Source organism: Protopterus annectens, chromosome 2.part2, assembly GCF_019279795.1.
Source record: "Protopterus annectens isolate FY-2018-M chromosome 2.part2, PAN1.0, whole genome shotgun sequence".
In the NCBI taxonomy this organism is placed as follows: domain Eukaryota; kingdom Metazoa; phylum Chordata; order Ceratodontiformes; family Protopteridae; genus Protopterus; species Protopterus annectens.
In genome coordinates this window covers 140012853-140035821 of record NC_056730.1, presented here as the reverse complement: position 1 = coordinate 140035821, position 22969 = coordinate 140012853, and the positions used below count along the sequence as shown (strand labels likewise).

General features: G+C 42.0%; 1 protein-coding gene across 3 annotated transcripts in view; it reads left to right on the top strand.

Annotated features, from left to right (window-relative positions):
* The window catches only part of ELOVL7 (ELOVL fatty acid elongase 7), a 1867033-nt gene that overhangs the window by 396525 nt on the left and 1447539 nt on the right, over positions 1-22969 (top strand). The window lies entirely within an intron of this gene.

Here is a 22969-nt window from a genome sequence, read left to right as displayed (position 1 = left end):
ATAGTAAGTGTTTTATGTATGTTAAGGTTGAATTTTATGTGTACACATAAGTTTTTATTTACATTTGATGATATATGTATAAAACAAAGAAGTTTTAATAGATTTGATATGGTTTTTAATGAAAAGGTGATCGCCAAGGAAATTAAGCACTGAGCACTTTAAGCTATGATAACTTCACTTAATTGTAATGAATTAAAGGAGGAGATAGACTGATGATTGTATTTAAGCTGGCTGTGGTAACAAACAATTGTTCTGATGAAGTCTACATTGAGTAGATGAAAGCGCTTAACTCATATGTATAAGAATTTGTAATTTTGCACAATTTTATTATTTTATTAATAAACAGAAGTATTGGAATATCTGTTGGTGTGCAGTGCTGTTACTTGTGGAGTCTGTGAATGGAGTTTGGTGTTACTTTTGTTATTCAGTTGACTGTTCCAGGCATATTTCGTGTTCATAGTAGGGGTATAAAACAGGCAGCCAACGCCATTTTCTTTAGTCTTTCTTGCCATGCGGTGCCCGAAGCAGAAGCAGTTCGCAAGTGCCCGGTCGGCAGACTCCTGAAATTTTCGAATACGAGTTTCAGAACTGAAGTCTTCAAATAAAGTTAAGTACCCCGTTGGGGAAACTTTTTCTTGCTCCATACCAATGTCAGTAAAAGTTAATAATTGCATTACTTGTGGGAAGCAAATACCTCATAAGGATTCTCATTTGTACTGTATTCCTTGCCTAGGCCCAGATCATAACGTGCCTTGCTGTTGGTTTTGTGCTAGATTTAACCAACACACTGTTAAGCGTCAGTATATCTTTGCTTCAAAATATTTTGGAAACAGTTTTAACTACCCTGAAATGTCATCGGATAGCAATCCGACTACCGGAGTTCACAAAAAGCACAAAGAAAAGGACAGAGACAGACCGTCGAGGTCCAAAACAGACAACAAAGCTACCCCTAAGCCAGTCACCGGTACTCAGTGAGGCGCTTTCGCAGCCCCTGATACCTGCTACTTTAGTTTCACAGGCCTCTACCGAGACCCCATGTGGAGTCCGGCATGCTGCGTGAGATTCTCAAAGTATTGTACCCGCGGATGGGTCCAGAGCCACTGAGCAGGCACTGGCTTCTGAAGGGTGTCTTCAGGCCTTGGTATGTCTATATAAAACAGACGCCAGCTTCACAAACAAAGATAAAAGCAACTTCTAAGGCTAAAAAAAACACATGAGCCACGTGCTCAGGCCTCTATACCCAAAAAGCAGATGATCAAAATGGCTGAAGACCTAATTACATTGATCAGGGATTCCTAACCCCCCCCCCCCCCGATAAGAGGCCTAGGCAAGACTCAGATTATGAATCTTCAGATCAGGTTTCTATTCCTTCTGATTCCTCTTCTGATCAGAAATTTTCTATACCACCCTATGAGGATTTAGATGTAGAGGAATCCATCCCATCTGCATCTCCTCCTGAAGATTATTCCTTTGGAGAAACCTTGCATACTTTGAAGGAAAAAAAACGAACTGGGTCCCACAGATCCACAAAAAAATGCAAACAGCTCAACGATGCCCAATGAACTCTTCCAAGACTCTTCAAAACTGGAAAATTACTTTATTTTAACACGAACAACACAATAAGGTAGATAGAAACAACTTCATCAAGCGCTTTCGCCTGTGTAAATACCAGGCTTTTTCAAGATACAACAGCAGGATGTTTGATTCCCTTTAAGTAGGGCAGTTAATTAGCAATTAGTACATTTAATTAGGTTTAATCAAGGTGCCTTGTTTGGAAATTAGACTAAAACCTTTTGTAAATATACTGAATATAACTGTAAATATTTACTATTCATTATTTTTTAATACTTTTTAATACAAGATGTTTAAGCACTGAACCAGGTATCATAATGATCAATGTAACAGAACCAGACAAGATTTTATATTGGCATACATTTTATCATCTGTATAGATTTCAGATTTTACTATATTGAATATTTATGGCTGTATATTTATTAATTTTGATTGTTTGTAAGATATACCACCATTTTTTTTGACATTAAGAGTTCGTATTCATACACAGTGTTTATAACAACATTTTAATATTAATTATTGTCAACAAGTTACATGCAGACATTTATTATTGGGGTTGATTGGCTTTGATGTCAAACATAGTTATGTAGCACAATTTTATACTTTTGTTATTTGACTTTTTAAATATTTACTTACGACAGTTTACGTACATAGGGGGGATTTTATGAAAGAGCAATTTTAAGAAAGAAACGTTATGGTGATAGTTGTTTTTGATTTATCACAGTCAACATGTGGTTTAATGTTTGTTCTCATTCATTTTTATTCAATTTTCATTTAACATTGTAGGAAGACCTTGTTACAGTTATATTCAGTATATTTACAAAAGGTTTTAGTCTAATTTCCAAACAAGGCACCTTGATTAAACCTAATTAAATGTACTAATTGCTAATTAACTGCCCTACTTAAAGGGAATCAAACATCCTGCTGTTGTATCTTGAAAAAGCCTGGTATTTACACAGGCAAAAGCGCTTGATGAAGTTGTTTCTATCTACCTTATTGTGTTGTTCGTGTTAAAATAAAGTCATTTTCCAGTTTTGAAGAGTCTTGGAAGAGTTCATTGGGCATCGTTGAGCTGTTTGCATTTTTTTGTGGATCTGTGGGACCCAGTTCGTTTTTTTGCTGTTTTATTGGATATTCTACATGGCAGAGAGCGCAGATGTTTCCGACTTTCCAAGCACACCACTGATATTGCGTGATGCGTCAGAGGACACGCCGGTCACGAGAGCTGAATTCCGGCAGGTTGTCTGCCTGCTTACCCAGCTAAGTAACTCTCTAAAAGATAAAGAAAGCAACTCCAATTTTGTTTCTGGAGTTGCAGGAAATCAATTGCAAGAATTTGGTGCGAGCAACACGGGAGTAGAAAAAAAACGGAGAAGTACACACTTCAAACGCTAATGGACACTCAGTTGGAACTATTGCTAAGAATGGATTACTTTCTCAACAGCAGGGTTCGTCTAAAGCTACTGACAACAACCTGAGGGCATTTAACTTTGGGGCATGGACAAGCAAAACATTTACGTTTCAACCAGGTACTGTGGACAATTCTTCGACAATGAATAAGACGGACAATGACTTTTTGTTATTTAAAGAGAAATTGTATGCGTTTAAATCAACGCAGTTAGAAATAGATTTATATGAATGTGTTAGGGTTAGGAGAGTCCCGAAAGGCCTCCATTTTAATAAATTCCCTAACAATGCTACTCCTGGGTCACAACTATTTAAGGACATTTCACTTTTATTTGATAATGCAGGTCTAGACATGATCCAACTTATGATTAAAGATTATGAAAATAAAATAGATGGGTTGTTACATGAACTTAATGACTTGAATGACACTATTGTTTCTGATATGCATTTTTCTAGGGTAAAAAAAGAGTATGATAATGTGTTTTTTGATGTTGATCAACATTGTATTAAAATTATGGATAGAAAGATTAGAAAGTTGGAAAGGGACCTGAATGACTACAAAAATGGGGTGGCCTATCAATCGCTTGCCAAAGGAGGGTGGTTCAGCAAACAGACTAACAGTAAGGGTGTCAATAAAAATGTTAATAATCATGACAATGTACCCCCCTTGGATGAACCACCAAGACGTAGTGAACGCTTGGCACAGAAACAAGGTAACAACAGTAATACAAATACTCCTAACAACAACCCTAATCAGGTTTTTTATTTTCCTCAGGGCAGACAGGGAAACAGGGCTCAGTTTCAGAACAAACTCACGTGGGGGAGACCACTGAGATGAGTGCATTATTACCTATTAATGACACAGGCATAGGTGGATTAATCACTGACCCCTACACAATTACAACAAAATGTAACTTTTCAATTTTTAATTTTACTGATATGGATATTTGTGACACACACTTCGAATTGTTCACGAAAGGATTCCACTTTGTTCCTACTAAGACTTTAGACGCAACTAAAACTATTTTAGAATTGAAATTGTTCACAAGACAACTTAACTTGAATTTACTTTTTAAAGGTACGTCTTTTACTAAAGAACCAGTCAGTAGAGCCAGTACTTTCAACCCACCCCTCCACCCGGTTGTTAAGACTTTTTGAAGAATTAGTAGAAATGGACATTAGAAAGTTAGGGAAAGCTAATAGGAAAACAGAGAATTTATCTGCAAACTGCTTTTCCCTAATTGACCAACTAAGAGATGAACAAATCAGGGTTATGAAACCTGACAAGGGTGGTGGGGTGGTTTTAATGTACAAGCATGACTATGATGAAAATTTACACAACATACTTCAGGATACTGAGCAGTATAGTACTGCTTCTTTAAACGAAATTAACATAGCATATGCTGTTTTTACTACAAGATCACTTACTACAAGGGTTGATTAATGAAAAGTTGTTTAACTTTTTAATGGTTAACAAACCTGTTACACCGGTTATGTTTGGTATTCCCAAGGTCCACAAAGGGTTGGACCCTCTGAAATTTAGACCCATTGTGGCAGGATCTGGAAGTATTACAGAACCTTTGGGCAAATTTGTGGACATTACACTCAAGAAGATGGTTTCATCTTTTGACCACATTTGCAAGGACTCTTGGGATTTTCTCAGGAACATCAAAATAGAGTTTTACGACAATACTGATTTTATGATAACTGTGGACGTAGTAGAGTTGTTCCCTAGCATCCCACATGACATGGGATTGCAATGGTTCAGTGAAGTTTTAACTGTACATTCAGGTTTAAACACAAGTGTAATAAACCTGTTAGTGGATTTTATGGAAATTATTTTAAGCAATAATTTTATTTTTTTCAATGGGGAATTTTTTAAGCAAAGAAAAGGTGTAGCAATGGGCACACCTTGTGCCTCTGTATATGCAAACATTGTTTTATTTTACTGGGAAAGCAAGTTCATCTTTAAATTACCCTGGAAAGAAAACATTAATGTTAAGTTGTCAATCTCGCCTTCATTCTTGCTTGATGGGTTCGGAGCCGATCCTCGGCTCCGACTCGGCACTTGCTAAGCTCGAGAGTCACTTTTACCAGCTCGAGGCAGCCCCATATCCCATGATGCAAGGCGGTAAGTACCCAGATCTCGTTTGCCGCTTCGCTGATGAGGTCCTCCTTTTACCAGCTCCTGGTAAGTGAATTATTACTTTACTATTTTAGCCCCTTTTTACAAAAAAACCTTAAATTATTAGTTTTAACTTAATTTTAATTCCTTTCTGACTAGATTTCCCTGTCTCCTCTAAACTTTTAGTCAGACTAAAACCCATCCCATTCCCCCCCCCCCCCTGTTAGGGAGGGTGTGTGTGTGTGTCTGTTAGTGATACCTTTGGTATATTTAATTTTATTTCTTGGACTGGTGTGTGTGTGTGTGTTTACACCATGTCTAAAGAAAGGGTCTCAGGCTTTAAGAAGTGTGACTCGTGCTGTCAGAAGATGTCTCTGACAGACGGTCACACTTCTTGCCTGTACTGTCTGGGGCCTCTTCACCTGCAGGACTCCTGTGCTATATGTCATTCTTTTAGCCAGAGAGTCCTGCAGGAAAGAAGAAATAAACTGATTTTGAGGGGCCTTCTTAAGCCGGAGGGCTCACCGGCTAAGTCGGCCCCATCTAAGACTTCTAAGTCTTCCAAGGCCCAGGCTTCTGTGTCCAAGCCTGTGGCCTCGGCTCCGACTCATTCAGAGTCGAGATCGGCTCCGGCTGGAGCCGATTCTGGGTTACCTAAACCTTCGGCACCGATGGCCATCGGTGCCGACTCTGGTTCGACCACTTCGGTGTCTGCTCCGATCGGTTCCGACACCATGTGGCCCAGGCATCGGTGTCGGCTCCGATCGGCTCCGACACCCTTACATTTATGGCAGTATCGGCTCCGGCTGGAGCCGATACATCGAAGCTACCTGTCGGTGCCAATAAGTTGTCGGCTCCGACAGTTTCAGTAGTTTCATCGGCTCCGATGGTTCCTTCGAGGAAGAGGTCTAGGTCCCCTTCCTTGGAGCAGATACTTTCGGCTCCGGCTTCGCCTCTCCTCTCGGAGCGGAGCCATCGGAGCCGATCTTCAAGGTCATCCAGGCTTTCTGACCATGATTTGGAGAGAGTGGTCAGTAGACTACTAAAGTCACAGGCACTGGCCCAAATGCTACATAGTCCGTCTCAGCAGACTACTATTAGTCCACACCCCATTGCAGTTCCTCCTTCGACTCTACCCCAGAGTTTGGAGTTGGAGTCTTTGGGAATAGTTTCTGCTACGGCTGAGGGACAGATACCCCCTTCTGCTCCTTCAGCCTCTACTCTTATCTCCTCTTCGAGACCTTCCTTAGAGGGATTCAGTGGCCGGGCTTCCCTGGTCTCCTCCGAGGGGGTGAGTGGCATCGGACCCTTGTCCGACCCCGCTCTTCCCCTTGGAGCCTCGGCCTTGGTGAGTTCGGCTCCGACATCTGCCTCGGAGCTTTCCTTTTCGGTGGGTCCTGGAGTTCCTAGCTCTTCGGAGCGGGTTCTCTCGGACCTCCCTGGGAGGAGCCGAGGTGATGAAGAGTGTGCTGGCCTCTGGACTCAGCCAGCAGTCTGTTCCCTTAGCTCCTCCCTCTATAGTGCCTGTTGACATCTCTGCCACTTCTCTTGCTCCCGGACCCAGAGATCCTCTGCCTCAGGTTTCCCCACTGGGAATATCCCCCTCTTCTGAGGATTCTCCTGACTTGTCAGGTGATCCTCCACGGAAAAGGACTTGTAAGAGGAAACACGTAGACTCCCCCAAGTCTATCACTTCGGATACTGACTTAGATGAGTCAGAGGGATCCCCAAGATCCCCCTCTGAGGATGTCTCCTTCTCAGACATCCTAGAACTCCTTAGACAAAGGGGAAACTGGCCCACCAACAATCCCTCTGAGGATGAGTCAGTATTCCTGGAGGCGTTTGGATCTCGGCCCTCCACCTCCTGGGTGTCTCCGCCTTTCGACCCCCTTATGCAGGTTATTGCTCGAAAGGCGTGGACTGCTCCTGACTCTGTAGAGCCTGTCCCTAGGAGGCCTTCTAAATTTATTACTGCCCCGTCGGACAAGCAATTCCTTACAAAAGGTGTCCCCGCTGATGCCATGGTGGTGGCGGCTGCCACCAAGAAGGAACTTGCAGATCCTTCCGTACCTGTCCATCCTCCTAATAAGGACTCTAGGACCATGGATAGATATGGTAAGCGGATGTTTTCTTCAGCGACCTTTGCTATGCGTTCGCTGAACTATCTTTGTCACTTCACCAGACTCCAAAGGGATATCCTTAAGGAGCTAGGTGAAGTTGTGCAGGATCCTACAGCTGCGGGGGCTCAGAAAAAAATTGCTTCGCAGCTAGGAACCCTTAACTCCATTGCAAACTCCTCCATGCGGCTTATATCATATGCTGCTGATGGAGCGAGTAGGGCCGCAGGTACAGGTGTGGCTCTTAGACGCCAAGCCTGGATGCGACTATGTAATTTTGCAGATCCCTTTAAGGCGTCCTTCACAAACTCTCCCTTTGATGGGTCAGCTCTGTTTGGCCCTCAAGTGAAGGAAACGTTGACCAGGTGTGAGCAGGACGGCAAAACTCTTTCTGCCGTAGGAGTCCGTTTTTCCACCCCTTCTAGACCTTATCCCAAAGGACAGAAGGGTGGCAAAATGTGGTTCCGCAAATCCCAAGGAGTCACGCCGGATTCACGTTGTCAGTTTACCCCTAGAGGCAGAGGGGGTAGCAACAACAGATGCCGCTCTAGAGGCAGAGGGGGTCCACAAAACCAGGGAAACAGAGAGTCTCTCTCTGACAAGCCCTTTCAGCATCCCTGAGATGTTGCCCGGCTGTCCCTCCTCGGAGGCAGTCGGGGGAAGACTATCACTGTACCCAGAAGCCTGGCGTTCTCTCACTCAAGACAGATGGGTACAGTCGATCATATCCGAGGGTTACAAAATTCCTTTCGAGGAAAGTCCTTTCTATCCCTCAAATTCCCTTCCAGACGTACCACCCGGTCTAAGGGAAATTGCAGAGTTGGAAGTCTCAAAACTACTGCAAAAAAGAGCCATTCAGCCAGTTACAACAGACCATTCAGAGCCCGGAATCTACTCAAGGTTCCTTTTGGTCCCCAAAAAGACGGGAGACTGGAGACCAATATTGGATCTCGGCAGACTCAACAAGTCTGTGAGGAAGACAAGATTCCGAATGGTCACTCTTCAGTCGATTCTGCCCTTCTTGCAGAAGGACAACTGGATGTGCTCAATAGATCTTCAGGATGCGTACTATCACATAAAAATTCACAGACGCTCCAGGAGATTTCTCCGCTTTCGGCTGGGGTCCAGTCATTTCCAGTTCAGAGCCCTGCCCTTTGGTCTCACCACAGCCCCCAGAGTGTTCACCAAATGCATGGCAGTGGTCACGGCTCACCTGAGACGTCAAGGATTCCAAGTGTTTCCGTATCTCGACGACTGGCTCCTGTCAGCCACCACCAGGCATCAGCTTGTTCAAGCCAGGGATTACACAATAAATCTTTGTTCTCTTTGGGCATCTCGATCAACTTCAAAAGTCATCCTTATTGCCCTGCCAGTCTATTACTTTCATAGGCGCAAACTTAAACACTGTTCGGATGTCAGCTACCCTTACAGACCAAAGAGTTTCAGACATTCAAAGTCATGTCAGGATCATTCTAGCCAACAAGAAGGTACAGGCCAGAATGGTTCTAAAAGTATTAGGTCTCATGGCTGCGGCCATTACTCTTCTTCCCCTGGCTCGCTTCTACATGCGCCTTCTTCAGTGGATGTTGTTCACTCAGTGGTCTTACCAACAACTTCCAATGCGTCACCAAATTCTGGTGACACAGATTTGCAAAAATCATCTTGCTTGGTGGATCACTTCTCCCCAGATTCACCAAGGCAGACACTTTGTACCCCCATCCCCGGTAGCCACTGTCACCACGGATGACTCCCTGATCGGGTGGGGGGGGCATTATCAGGGCAGGATGGTTCATGGGACGTGGCAACCGTTAGAGTACCACCTGCACATAAACGTCCTAGAGATGAGAGCAGTGCTTTTATCGTTGCAAGCCCTCAAAGACTCTCTTCCTGTAGGGACGATTGCAGTCCACACAGACAACATGTCTGTAGTTTGGTATATCAACAAACCGGGCGGAACCAAGTCCTACCCCTTGTGTCGAGAAGCGCTCAGACTGTGGCAATGGGCGATCTCCTCTCATCGGTTTCTGGTAGCAACGCACATCCCTGGGAAAACCAACATTTTAGCGGACAGATTGAGCAGAGCTATTCTCATGCCTCACGAGTGGTCTCTCAAGCAATCTATAGTGGAGGAGATTTTTCTGGAATGGGGTCGCCCATGTTGCGATCTTTTGCTACTCCACAAAACAGCAAATGCCCAGACTTCTTCTCTCTCTTACCTCTGTCAGGCCATCCCCAGAGACGCTCTGACCCAGGAGTGGAGCCAGTGACTTCTTTATGGCTTTCCTCCTTTTCCGCTAATCCCTCAGGTTATCCAGAAAGCTACCGCTTTGAGAGCCAAAATGATTCTCATTGCTCCTTATTGGCCTCGACAAATTTGGTTTCCGTTCCTCCATCGTCACCTTTTGGTGCAGCCATGGCATCTGGACCCAGTGCCAGATCTTCTGGTTCACCAATCCGGTCAGCTGCACCGGTCTATCCCTTCTCTCAACCTCTCAGCATGGTTGCTCCACTTCCTTCCTTAGCCAGGCTTCCTTTGATCTCTAACCCTGTTAGAGACATCATAGTAGCTTCTTTAAAATCCTCTACCAGGAGGATTTATACAAGCAAATGGAAGCATTTCTCTTATTGGGCTAAAGCCAAGAATATCGATCTCTTCACGGCCCCAGTTCAGGCAGTTTTGGACTTCTTAGCGGAGATTTTTCATGCAGGCTCCTCTTCTTCCACAGTTAGAGTTCAACTGGCTGCTATCTCGAACTTTCATGTCGGGATCGCAGATCACAATATCATGTCCCATAGGCTTTGTAAAGCCTTCTTGAAAGGAATTTTCCTGCTAAAGCCTCCAATCAGGAATCCTCCTCCTCAATGGGATCTAAATTTAGTGCTGACATCCTTGATTCTTCCACCCTTCGAGCCAGCTGTTTCTTGCTCCTTAAAATTTCTTTCTTGGAAAACATTATTCCTAGTAGCTGTTACATCGGCCAGGAGGGTGTCTGAACTTCAAGTTCTTTCGGGTCGACCCCCCCTATTTGGTCTTTCACAAGGACAGAGTATCATTGAGAACTAATCCGACCTTTTTGCCTAAGGTCGCCTCTAAGGCTAATTTGAATCAATCCATTGAACTCCCTGTATTTTTTCCAAACTATTCAAACAGATCGGAACAAAAACTACATTATCTTGATGTCCAGATATTATTTGGACAGAACTAAACAATTTAGGAAATCCGATCAACTCTTTGTTTCCTATGCAGATAACAGGAAAGGCCTTCCTGTTTCTAAAGTGACCTTATCTAGATGGCTGTCTTCTGTCATCTCTGAAATTTATCTGCTCAGGGGAAAACAGCTGTGCTCAAAACCTAAAGCACATTCAACTAGGAGCTTAGCTACTTCTACAGCCTTTCAAGCTAGACTTCCTTTAGACACTATTTGTGCAGCGGCCACTTGGGCCACTCCTCATACTTTTGTTTCCCATTACAAATTGGACTTGGCCTCCAGGGACAGAGCCAGGTTTGGCTCTACAGTCCTCAAGAGTCTGTTCCGTTGAGCCACCCAGGATAGAGGTGCTAGGGACGCGGTCCCATCAAGCAAGAATGAAGGCGAGATTGACAACTTAACATTAAGAAGTTATGTACCTACCATAACGTTCCATGTTGGTTGTCTTCTCTCGCCTTCTTTCTTGCGACCCTCCCTCCTTCCCCCAGGCCTGGACAGACCTTTCTGCAAGAGATTGTTATGCTGAAGACCATTCAGAACTGGTCCTTCTTTCATCCTGTAGGCTTTCTTTCTTTCTTCCTTTGGGAAGTATTTATGCTTGGTGCTATTGCCCTTTGTCATCAAACGAGATCTGGGTACTTACCGCCTTGCATCATGGGATATGGGGCTGCCTCGAGCTGGTAAAAGTGACTCTCGAGCTTAGCAAGTGCCGAGTCGGAGCCGAGGATCGGCTCCGAACCCATCAAGCAAGAAAGAAGGCGAGAGAAGACAACTAACATGGAACGTTATGGTAGGTACATAACTTCTTATTCACTACCGAAGATATTTGGATATTATTTGCATATTGTGGAGGGGCAACAAGGAATGTCTCCAAGAGTTTTTAACTTACATTAATAACACTACTCACTTTTTAAGGTTTACATCCAACATCAGTGATTGTTCTTTAAATTACCTAGATGTAATGCTGACCAAGAATATTGAACTAAGGAGTTTTCAATCATCGGTGTTTAGAAAAAGCACCTTTTCAAATGCATTCTTACACTTTTGTAGTGGTCACCCATTTCCACAAAAGAAGGGCATCTTGAAAGGCCAATTTATTAGAGCCTCTAGAATGTGTAGCACAGACGAATTGTTTTTTAAGGACGTGAATACCTTAAAGAACTTATTTTTAAAGAGAGGTTACCCCCGGGCCTTGATTGACAAAATGTACCAAGAGGTATTAAGTAAAAGAATGGACATATATTCCCCTTTATTAGGTTTAGTAAGGGATGACACAGTATCTGACAACAACTTAATTCACAAGCAAGGTAAAGGGTTTGACTCTCAATCTGCATTTGTGTATACGTACAATAATGATGCTTCCAAAATAAGAAACACTGTAGTATAATATTGGCCAATTTTAAGATCAAATGAAGACACTAACAAATGGCTACCCACCCAACCAACATTTGTCAATGCAAGGAACATGAATCTTAACATGTTTGAAAGACAAAAGCAACAAGTAAAACGCACTAAAGGTATAGCAACGGGCACCTTTAAATGCAACGCGTGCAAACAATGTTCATATATAATGAACACTGACTCTTTTTATATTGAATCAAGAAAGTTTAGGGTCAAATCTGATTTGTATTGCAACTGTGCATCCAAAGGGATAGTCTACTTAGGCGTGTGTCAGGTTTGTGAAAGTTTTTACATTGGCAAAACTGAGAGGACGCTACGCAGAAGGATATATGAACACCTCTATGACATTCAGAGAAAGAGAGAATCCAATGCCTTTTACAGGCACCTGACAACATGTCCTGAGATGATTTTAAAATTTTTTGTTTTAGAACAAGTTCCCTTGAATCCTAGAGGGGGGGGATTGGGAAGCCACTGTTGAGTACAAAGAACTAACTTGGCAACTTAGGCTGAATGCAACCAAACCACCTGGTTTAAATGATGCCATAAGCATCAGTAGTCTTTTGAAATTGAGACGAGCAAAGCTTTATAACTAATTTACATGGCAAATCTTGGTATAAGGCTTTATTTGGTTGGTTAAGCCTTACAGTTTTTGAAAATTATTAACTTGGTGTTAGGGGGTTCATGTACTATTCATTATTACTCATTATTTTTTAATACTTTTTAATACAAGATGTTTAAGCACTGAACCAGGTATCATAATGATCAATGTAACAGAACCAGACAAGATTTTATATTGGCATACATTTTATCATATGTATAGATTTCAGATTTTACTATATTGAATATTTATGGCTGTATATTTATTAATTTTGATTGTTTGTAAGATATACCACCAATTTTTTTGACATTAAGAGTTCGTATTCATACACAGTGTTTATAACAACATTTTAATATTAATTATTGTCAGCAAGTTACATGCAGACATTTATTATTGGGGTTGATTGGCTTTGATGTCAAACATAGTTATGTAGCACAATTTAATACTTTTGTTATTTGACTTTTTAAATATTTACTTATGACAGTTTACGTACATAGGGGGGATTTTATGACAAAGAGCAATTTTAAGAAAGAAACGTTATGGTGATAGTTGTTTTCGATTTATCACAGTCAACATGTGGTTTAATGTTTGTTCTCATTCATTTTTATTAAATTTTCATTTAACATTGTAGAAGACCTTGTTACAGTTATATTCAGTATATTTACAAAAGGTTTTAGTCTAATTTCCAAACAAGGCACCTTGATTAAACCTAATTAAATGTACTAATTGCTAATTAACCGCCCTACTTAAAGGGAATCAAACATCCTGGTGTTGTATCTTGAAAAAGCCTGGTATTTACACAGGCGAAAGCGCTTGATGAAGTTGTTTCTATCTACCTTATTGTGTTGTTAGTGTTAAAATAAAGTAATTTTCCAGTTTTGAAGAGTCTTGGAAGAGTTCATTGGGCATTGTTGAGCTGTTTGCATTTTTTTGTGATACTTTGAAGGAACATTTTCATTGTGAGAGTCTTGATTTCTCAGAATCAAAAAAGAGGCTTAGGGATTTCCTTCTTCTCCCTCAGCATAGGCCTTTAGCCATACCTCCTGTATTAGACATTGTTGATGGTGTGTTTTCGGAATCAAGCATGACTCCAGATTCCTTACCTCCGGCTCCTAGCAAGCCAGACAGGGTTCCTGGCTCACAATTTTTATTAAAAACCGTGCTGCTGACCATGAAACTATCTCGCAGGGTCCCAAAGGTGTAAAGGCTTCAACAGCTAAGAATCCTACCCCCTCTGATAAGAGATTCCAGGGCGCTGGATAGATGGGGAAAGAAGGTTTATACGTCTTCAACCTTGGCAGTTAGGGCCTTAAACTGCCAGTTCCATATGCTTAAATATCAATAGCATGTTGTGGGATTATTGAAGCAGAAAATGATGTTGATTTCTGAATGTGTGGAAAATAAAGAATTACAGGAATTATTGCATGCAGCAGAGCAAGTTGGAAAGCATACTTTGCAATGTGGTTTTGATTCCTTGGAGGCCTCCTGCAGGGTCGCAGTTACTGGATCTGTGATTAGAAGGTATGCCTGGCTAAAGGAGCAAAATATGCCTGATCCTGTTAAAGCAAAATTGTTGGATGCACCTTTACAGCATGATACTCTGGTAATAAGGCAGAAGAGGTTTTAAAGAAAATGGAAGACAAAGCTAAGTCTATGCAAACTATAAAAGACTTTTTAGAAGTGCAGCCACCAAGATTCAGTAGACACTGGCCTACAAAAAACTGGTCCTTTCCTGTGTCTGACAGAGCTTCACAGGGCAAATCCAGGTGCTCAAAGGGCTCTAGATACCAGTCACAGGATTCTTACAGGTCAAAGCAATGGGGGTACCTCTACCGCCAAATCTGGAGAAAATAAAGCGCAACCCTACAGTAAACAGTCTCAATGACTTCCCTCTGCCATCACCAAGCACTTATCTTTTGGCAGCCCCCTTAGGGGGAAAACTAGCACTTTATGCTCAAAATTGGCAGTTAATAACCCAGGACAAGTGGGTATTAAACATTGTATCCCAGGGATACAGATTTCATTTCCATACTTTGCCAATTCCAAACAGTTGGCCATATCTGCCACAAAATCAATGGGCAGAAGCACAGAAACAAGTTACGTCCCTCATGGAATATGGGGGCTATTCAGTCAGTACCAGAACAGGAAAAAGGACAAGGGTTTTACTCAAGACTGTTCTTGGTACCCAGAAAAGACCATGCCTGGCACCCAATACTGGATTTATCAATTTTAAACTCATTCTTGGACATACCAAAATTCAAAATGCTAACTTTGCAGCCACTTTTGCCCAGGCTGGGCAAGAATGCTTGGCTAGGGACTCTAGACTTAAAAGAGGCATACTTGCATATCCCAATAAGGAAATTGTGCAGAAGATACCTCCGCTTCAAGGCTGGTTTTATGCATTACCAATTCTCTGCACTGCCCTTCGGCTTATCTACTGCACCCAGGGTCTTTACAAAGTGCCTGGCACCAGTAATTGCATTTTTCAGACAAAGAAGTATACAAATCTATCCTTACTTGGATGACTGTCTCACTCCAGCAGAAAACAAGGACATTCTTCTTCAACATCTGACGTTTGTGAAAAGGCTTCTAACATGCCTAGGGTACACAATAAACGAAAATAAATCACAACTGGCACCCTCTCAAAAGATAACATTCCTGGGTGCAAGCTTGAATACAACTGCCCAGATGGCTTACCTTACGCCAGACAAGCAAAGGCAGCTGACTATTTTCTTCAAACAGATGGCAACAAAAACCCAGTTATCTGCAAGACAAATTCTGCAGGCTTTGGGATTCATGGCATCCTGCATTCTACTGATTCCAGCAAGACTGCATATGAGGAGACTACAGTGGTACCTGAAAAGTTTATGGAGTCAACATTGTCATAGTCTGGAAACGGTGATTCCTCTCATTCCCTGCCTACAACAGGAGTTTCTGTGGTGGGCAGAGACATGTCACCAGAACATGGGGCAGTCTTTCACTCCCCCTGCCAACCAAACCCAAACTACAGACACATCAGACTATGCTTGGGGGGCCCACCTGGCGGGGAGATGCATTCAGGGCATATGGAGCACAAAACAAATGCATCTGCATATCAACCAGAAAGAGATGTTAGCTGTTCAGAATGCCCTGACAGCCTTCAAGGACTTGCTTCATCCAAGACACCCGCTGATAAAGACAGACAACACCACTGTTATGTGGTACATAAACAAGCAGGGGGGCACACACTCCTACCCCCTTTGTAGTCTAGCCATGGCATTGTGGGACACAGCCTCGACTTTCCAAGTACATCTTCAAGCACGATTCCTGCCAGAAAACAAAATACTCTGGCAGACGACCTAAGCAGAAACCTTATGCACCCTCATGAGTGGAAACTGGATCCACAAGTCTTCAGCATGATAAAGAAATGCTGGAGCCTGGACATAGATCTATTTGCCTCTCCCCAGAATTATCAACTGGACAAATTCTGCACAAGGACTTATCACAGACAAGCAGGAAAAGTGGATGCCCTATCCTTCAGTTGGAAAAACCTATTGGTCTACGCCTTTCCTCCTCTGCCTCCTCTTCCCAAGGTCCTACTAAAGGTCAGACCAGAAAAAACAAAAATGATTAATTGCCCCGGACTAGCCTCGCCAGCACTGGTACCCAATCCTAAGGAATATGTCTCAACTCCCTCCTTGGTACTTGCCTCAAATACCTCATCTACTGTCTCAGCAGAACAATGAAATCCTGCACAATCGGCTCCAAACTCTGAATGTGGCAGCATGGCTGATTATGCAGTTATTCAAACAACACCTCTCGGTAAATCTGTGATGGATGTAATTTTGGAAGCCAGAAGACCTAGTACTAGAAAATCTTATGCTGATAAATGGAAGAGATTTTGTGCTTGGAACCAAGCACAAGGAACTGACACAGCAAAGCCAAATATTCCTCAGATTTTACAATACTTGACTGAGATGCTTGACAAGGGCCTATCCTTTTCATCAATAAAAATCCATGCCTCTGCCATCTCGGCTCATTACAACACAGAGCCACCGATCTTTTCTCATCCTTTGCTAAAACAGTATCTTAGAGGGGCCAAAAATTTAAGGCCTCCCAGAAGATCACCAATTCCTGCATGGGACCTCAATTTTGTGTTGGAAAAGCTCACCCTGCCTCCATTTGAATCAGCTGCTACTGCAGGTCTAAAGTTTTTGTCCTGGAAAACAGCTTTACTTCTGGCAATCACTTCAGCAAGAAGGGTTTCAGAAATACAGGCCCTCATGGCTGTGGAGCCTTTTATTATATTTTACCCAGACAGGGTGTCCCTCAGGACCAATCCTTCTTTTATGCCTAAGGTGGCATCCAGTGTGGCTCTTAACCAAACTATTCACCTGCCAACGTTTTACCCAAATCCGCACAACAAGGGGGAGTGGATTCTGCATTCCTTGGACATGCACAGACAACTAAGATTTTACTTTAACAGGACCAAATCTCTAAGAGAGTCTGAGCAGCTACTGGTGGCATTTGCTGCAGGATGAGAGGGAAAGGCTATTTCAAAGCAGACTGTTTCAAAGTGGATAAGTCACTGTATTCATTTCTATTTGCATCATGGCAAACTGGTGCCCAAGGGCATTAGGTCACATGCCACCAGGGCTGCATCTACATCAGCAGCTTTTCTCAGAGGAGTGCCAACCAAAGACATTGTAGAAGCTGCTACTTGGAGTTCTGTTCATACTTTTACAAAGCTTTATCATTTGCCCCTCTCCTCTAAGTCCAGGGCAGACTTTGCCACTGCAGTTCTGCAGGGCCGTATAGCCGCTCCTAATGCTATTTAGTTCCAGCCTCCCATCCATAGCTTTGGGATTTCAATCCAAATGTAATGACTGCAACAGTGAAACACGAACATAGTACAGTTGTGTACACTTATCATAAATGTAGATGTTAGAGTGTATTAACTGTTGCAGTCTGGGTTGCCCAATTGCCACCCCCCTTTATTCTACAGCTTTTCTTTCCTTCACTATATTTTACAGCCTTTGTGGTGTATTTGCTTTTAGATGAAGGTAAAGTTTATGTTGTGACAATTGCATGTATTTATAGTTTTATATTTTATATATATATATATATATATATATATATATATATATATATAATGTATATTTTTTTTTGCTCCCCATTTGGGGGGGGCACCTGACATCTGGGGCAAGAAAAACTAAAGAAAATGGCGTCTGCTGCCTGTTTTATACCCCTGATGACCTGACGTCATGGAAGAGGAGACGGCAACCGAGGCAGGACCCAAGACCTTGATATTTAGGCCGACTGAGGGCAACCTGCCAGCAGATTACCCAAATGTAATGACTGCAACAGTGAATAAACTCCAACATCTACATTTATGGTAAGTGTACACAACTGTACTTTCCTTGGTCTTTCATGACCCTAACTTGTTTATTATTGAGTTATGTGCAGTATGTAAACCAAACACCTGATAAATACATTAAAAGGTAATACTCAACTATACATGGGATAGCAGGGGAATTTTTTGTTTATCCATTGTGCCTTCAGACCATCAATCTTATGCCCAAAGTTGCACACTTTTCCTCTAATTCCATCCATCTGATTATCCTGTGTTGGGATCCCCTCTTTTGCCATTGGAAGTTTGCTTCATAGATTTTTGCCTCATTGATTGGGTAGGTGATAGGTGAGAGCCATCCATTTATGGCCATTATGTAGGCATCCATAATGGATGGTTTGGCTCCCGCAGTTCTTTATCCCCCTCATTCTTTCATTCTGCACTTGCTTCATCTAGTGCAGCCATTGTCTCAAAAGTTTAAGTATCTGGCTTCACATTCCCACCCCACCCTCAAATACCAGAGACACCAACATTTAAAGATGGATCCTAATTGTCAGGTTGGGAAGCTAGACTACTGCATTAAGTATTGGAAACCAGTCCCATTTTAGGCTTTTGAGTGGAGGGGAATGTTCTAGCCCTAACCCCTTTATAACCGACTTAAGCAGCCTGTGCCCCAAATGAACTTGTACAGCTTGTATATGCTCCATTAATCTGTTGACTACAGTAGATGCATTGTTAACACCAAGCCCACATATTTACCAGTGCCTGTAACCTTCTGCTTGCCAGTGGAAAACGGATTAAAGATGCTATCCCTGCCCACCAGGATAGTTGAGCTGGCATTGGCTGCACGCTTCATCCACTCCTGCCATATTCAAAGCTTGTTTATTTGGGTTGCTAGTTAGAGCAGGATACTGAGTAGTTTGGAACAGAATTTTAATCAGTATATGCACTGAGTAACTGGGTGCATGTAACAGATGGAAACCTAAGAAGTTGTAATTGATTGCAAGGCTACTTAAAAGTAGCACTGAATAATTAAAGGAACACAAATAGACATGGTTGTGTGACATTTGTTATAGGAAGATATTCATAGAAAGTGAGCAGCTAGTAAAGTGGAATGTGTGTAATTTGTAAGAAAATGAGAAATGTTTATTGGTTTCTAACCGAGTGTGAGGCAAGTGATGTGAGTTGCTATAAAATCCTGTATTTGAGAAATCTTTTTCTTGTTCCAAACCAAAGCATTAAAAGTATTTGGGTGTACATTTTGGTGTCTGCAGACTGTCGAAAATGGACACTGTTCATGCGCAAGTTGTGACTTGCCCATCTCCCCAGGAAAAAAAAATGATCAGGTGGATGAAGGGGAGGTTATTAATAAGACAAAATTGATGCCTGCAGGGGTATTAATTGTGAGGCATAAAATTCCTGCCAAAGGAAGCAATGCTGTTAAGTTATCTGTGGAAGAACTGTGGCAGAATGGGGAAGGATGATTCAAGGAAGAAATAACAATGCTATTCCATTTGTTGTATAGAAGGCACCAATGAATATCTGCGTTTTGAGTTGAAGAAATAACTTTTATATAATAGGTTTAATCACTTCAGTTGAAATACTGTGGGGAATTTCCATATCTTTTGATTATTTTAATGCCTAAAACAGAGTCTAGCGCAAGCTCCAAGGACCTTTGGTCAGTTCTGTCATCTTAATCGCCTTGGTTTGAGTAATGACTTTTCTCCTTTGCGTTAGTGGCTTGGAGTGGAAGGTGATAGTTTTTTTTTTTGTTTGTTTGTTTTTCCAGTATTTGTTACAGATTGTAAAACTGGATATGTGGTTTTGAAAATGATCATTCAGGTACCAGTAGCTACTGCTACTTTATAATTGTGCCGCTTATCTTGTAGATAAGAATTTATCTGCCTGTTGGATATGTAATCAGCTTTTATCATTGCCTTGTGCAGAGAATGTAGCCAATTAAAGAGCAGCTATGCTGCTGTTGATAATGTTACACGTTTGTCTGTTAAGAGGAAATATTACAGAAGATGCACTGAAATGTTGGAGCTGCTTAAATACTGATTATTGAAGTAAATAAACTAGGATGTTTCAGAACTCTCTAGCTCTTTTCCCCATATATCAATTGAGAGCCTCCCATCTGGGATTAATTGCATGTTTTGAAGTTGTGCATTTTGCATGAAGTTTAAAAATAGTTCTTAATACTATAGTCAGTGAAGGGGGAGTTTTAAATCAGGATACGAGGAAGTTGTTTCTTTTGACTAAAGTAGACCCTGGAAAATTCATTACTAGCAGCACAGTAAAATGGAATCTTTGTCCGTTCCAGCACCACTTGTAGTTGTGTTGTATTATAGGAATGAACAATGGATGTCACACCAGACAAATGTACCCATAAAACTGCACCATGCCTCCCCACCAGTAGCCTATTAGCCTCAAGTCTAAATTATTTATTTATTGACATTTGTTAACCGGGTTAGTCCAACTGGGTTTTGGCCCATTTTCAGTGGAGAAAAGCTCCAGAAATACATAAAATCAATTTTGATAAAGAGAATAGCAATAAAACTCTGGTTACATTCATACAGAATAGTAATAAAACTCCGGTTACATTCATACAGAATAGTAATAAAACTCAGGTTACAGCCATACAGAATAGTAATAAAACTCAGGTTATATTCATACAGAATAGTAATAAAACTCAGTTTACATTCATAGAGGTATCAAGTACAGATAAGTAGACAATACAAAAAAAAATATTATGCTATACCTTGTATAGAACTGAATAAAGTGTGAAGGGGGGTAAAGTTTTCATTGCTTTAAAGGGTGTATTAGGGAGGAGGGAAACTAGGTAGGGTCGTGGCAGGGGCAAGTTCTGGAGTTGAGTAGATAGGGTTTTAGTTCGCTTTTGAAATGAGAGGTATGAGAGATGGAGCGTATGCTGAAGGGAAGTTTGTTCCAAGCATGGGCAATAGTGTGTTTGTAGAGTAGTTTGCCTAGAGACTTTTTTGGTTGGTAGATATCAAGTAGCTGTTGATTTCAAGTATGAAGGGACCAGGGTGGAGTGTACAGAGAGATGAGGGAAGAAAGAGATGGACAGAGTGAAGGTTTATAGCGTATCGAGTGAAGGATGTGAAATTGATAGAGTAGAAATAGTTGTGGAAGTTCAAGCCAGTGTAGGGAGTCTAATGCAGTGCAGTGATGTGAGTTATATGGGGAGTTAGTGATGAATTTGGCAATTTTATGGTAGGTTTGTTGGAGTTTATTCATAGTGGTGGTCTGTATGTTGGTTAGAACTGGAGCTGCATAGAGGAGGGTGGGGAGGAGGAGTGATTTTCCTAGGATGAGTCTGGAGTTAGGGGTGAGATTTTTTTGTTGCGATATAGTAGCCCTAGTTTTTGGTGGGTTTCTTTATAGATTGAAGTATGTGAAGGTTAAATTTTAGTTAATCATCAATGATAACTCCTAGTAGTTTGGTATGATTATCTGGTAGGATTGTAGTGTTGAGAGATGTTACGAAGGAGGATTTGTGGTGAGAGAGCGGGGAAGAAAAAAGTAAGAGTTTTGTTTTTTGGGGGTTTAGAATGAGTAGGTTGTCTGAAAGCCATTGTTCAGTGGTTAGTAGAGCTTGTTGGGTTTGGGTGTGTAGATCAGGAATGTTGTTAGAAATAGATGTGTAGAGGCAGCATACTGAATAAGGGAAGATTCTTTACAAGAGGTGTGCAGATCGTTGGTGAAGATGTTAAATAGTAGGGGTCCTAAGATGGAGCTTTGGGGTACCCCAATGGAGATGGGAAGAAAGGGAGAGCAGGATGAGAGCCACTTGACAGACTGTTCTCTGCCAGATAAGTAGCAGGAGAACCAGTGGAGTGTGGGGGGGTAGGTGAAGTTTGGCAAGTTTGACTAGTAGAATAGGGTGAATGACAGTATCGAAAGCTTTGGAAAGGTCAAGGAAGAGGCAGGAAATTAGTTTAAGGCTTCAGCAATGTTGTGGGTGAAGGAGAGGAGTGCAGCGGTAGTGCTGTGATGGGGACGAAAGTCGTGTTAAGTAGGGGTAAGTAAGTTGTGGTTGAGGAGGTGTTTAAGAAGTTGGGTGTGAGTACATTTTTCTAGCAGTTTGGAGAGTGGGGATAGAACAGCGGTGGGTCGATAGTTGGAAGGGTCAGTGGAATTCCCACCTTTATGCAGGGGAGTTGTATAGAAAGATTTCCATAGAGTAGGGACAGTAGATTAGAGAATAGATCTATTAGTATGGTTATGGGATAGGCAATTGAGTCAGCAGCGAGTTTCAGAAAGGAAGGAGGTAGGTTGTCTGTGGAAAGAGAGCACGGTTTGAGCTTGTGCAGTAGAGACTTGATATAAGCTATGGGAACTGGCTCAAAGGAGGAATAAGGTGTGTTTTGGGGATTTGGAGGATTGGGTATAGGAGTAGAGTTAGAATTGGTGGTTACAAGATTTTGGATGGAGGAGATGAGGTGTTTATTTAGGAGGGTAGCCATTTCCTCAGGGGGGATGTGTTAGGGTAGGGGGAGGGAGTGATGGGCCTTTCAGGATATAGGATGTTGTTAATGGTTGACCAATATTTGTGAGGGTTTGATTTGTTGAGCTGAGAGGAGGTGCAGTATGTCTTTATAATTTTTTTGGCTAGGTTTCTCAGCTGTCTGTATTTTATGAGGAGAGTTGGCTGTTGTGATTTAGTCCAGGCTTTCCAAGCACTATCTCTTTGTTTCATAAGGGACTTAGTTTCTTTGGTAAGCCATGGGACATGTTTAGATTTAACTCTGATATTCCTGGAAGGTGTTAGGGAGTCTAATGTACTCAAGAATATGTTATTGAAAGTAGTTACTGCATCATTCAGTGGGAGCTGTCGAAGAATGGACCAGTCTATACTTTGGAGGATGGAGTTGAACTGAGATACATTGAAACTAGATAGTTTTCAACAGTCTTTGATTAGATGAGGTATAGTGGTATGGGAGTTTGCCTTAAGATAGCAGTAGGGAGATGGTCACTGAGAGATTTAGGTAGGGTGGATGGATTGTGATAGTGGTGGGGGACATTGGTGAGGATCCAGTCTATGGTGGAGCTAGATGCGGAGTTCTTGGAGAAGTGAGTGGGGGAAGAGAGAAGTTGGTGGAAACCATGTAGGTGGATACTATGTTGGGGAGAGTCATTGGAGAGTTTAGACCAGTCTATGTTGACATTGCCAAGTATAAGGGTCTC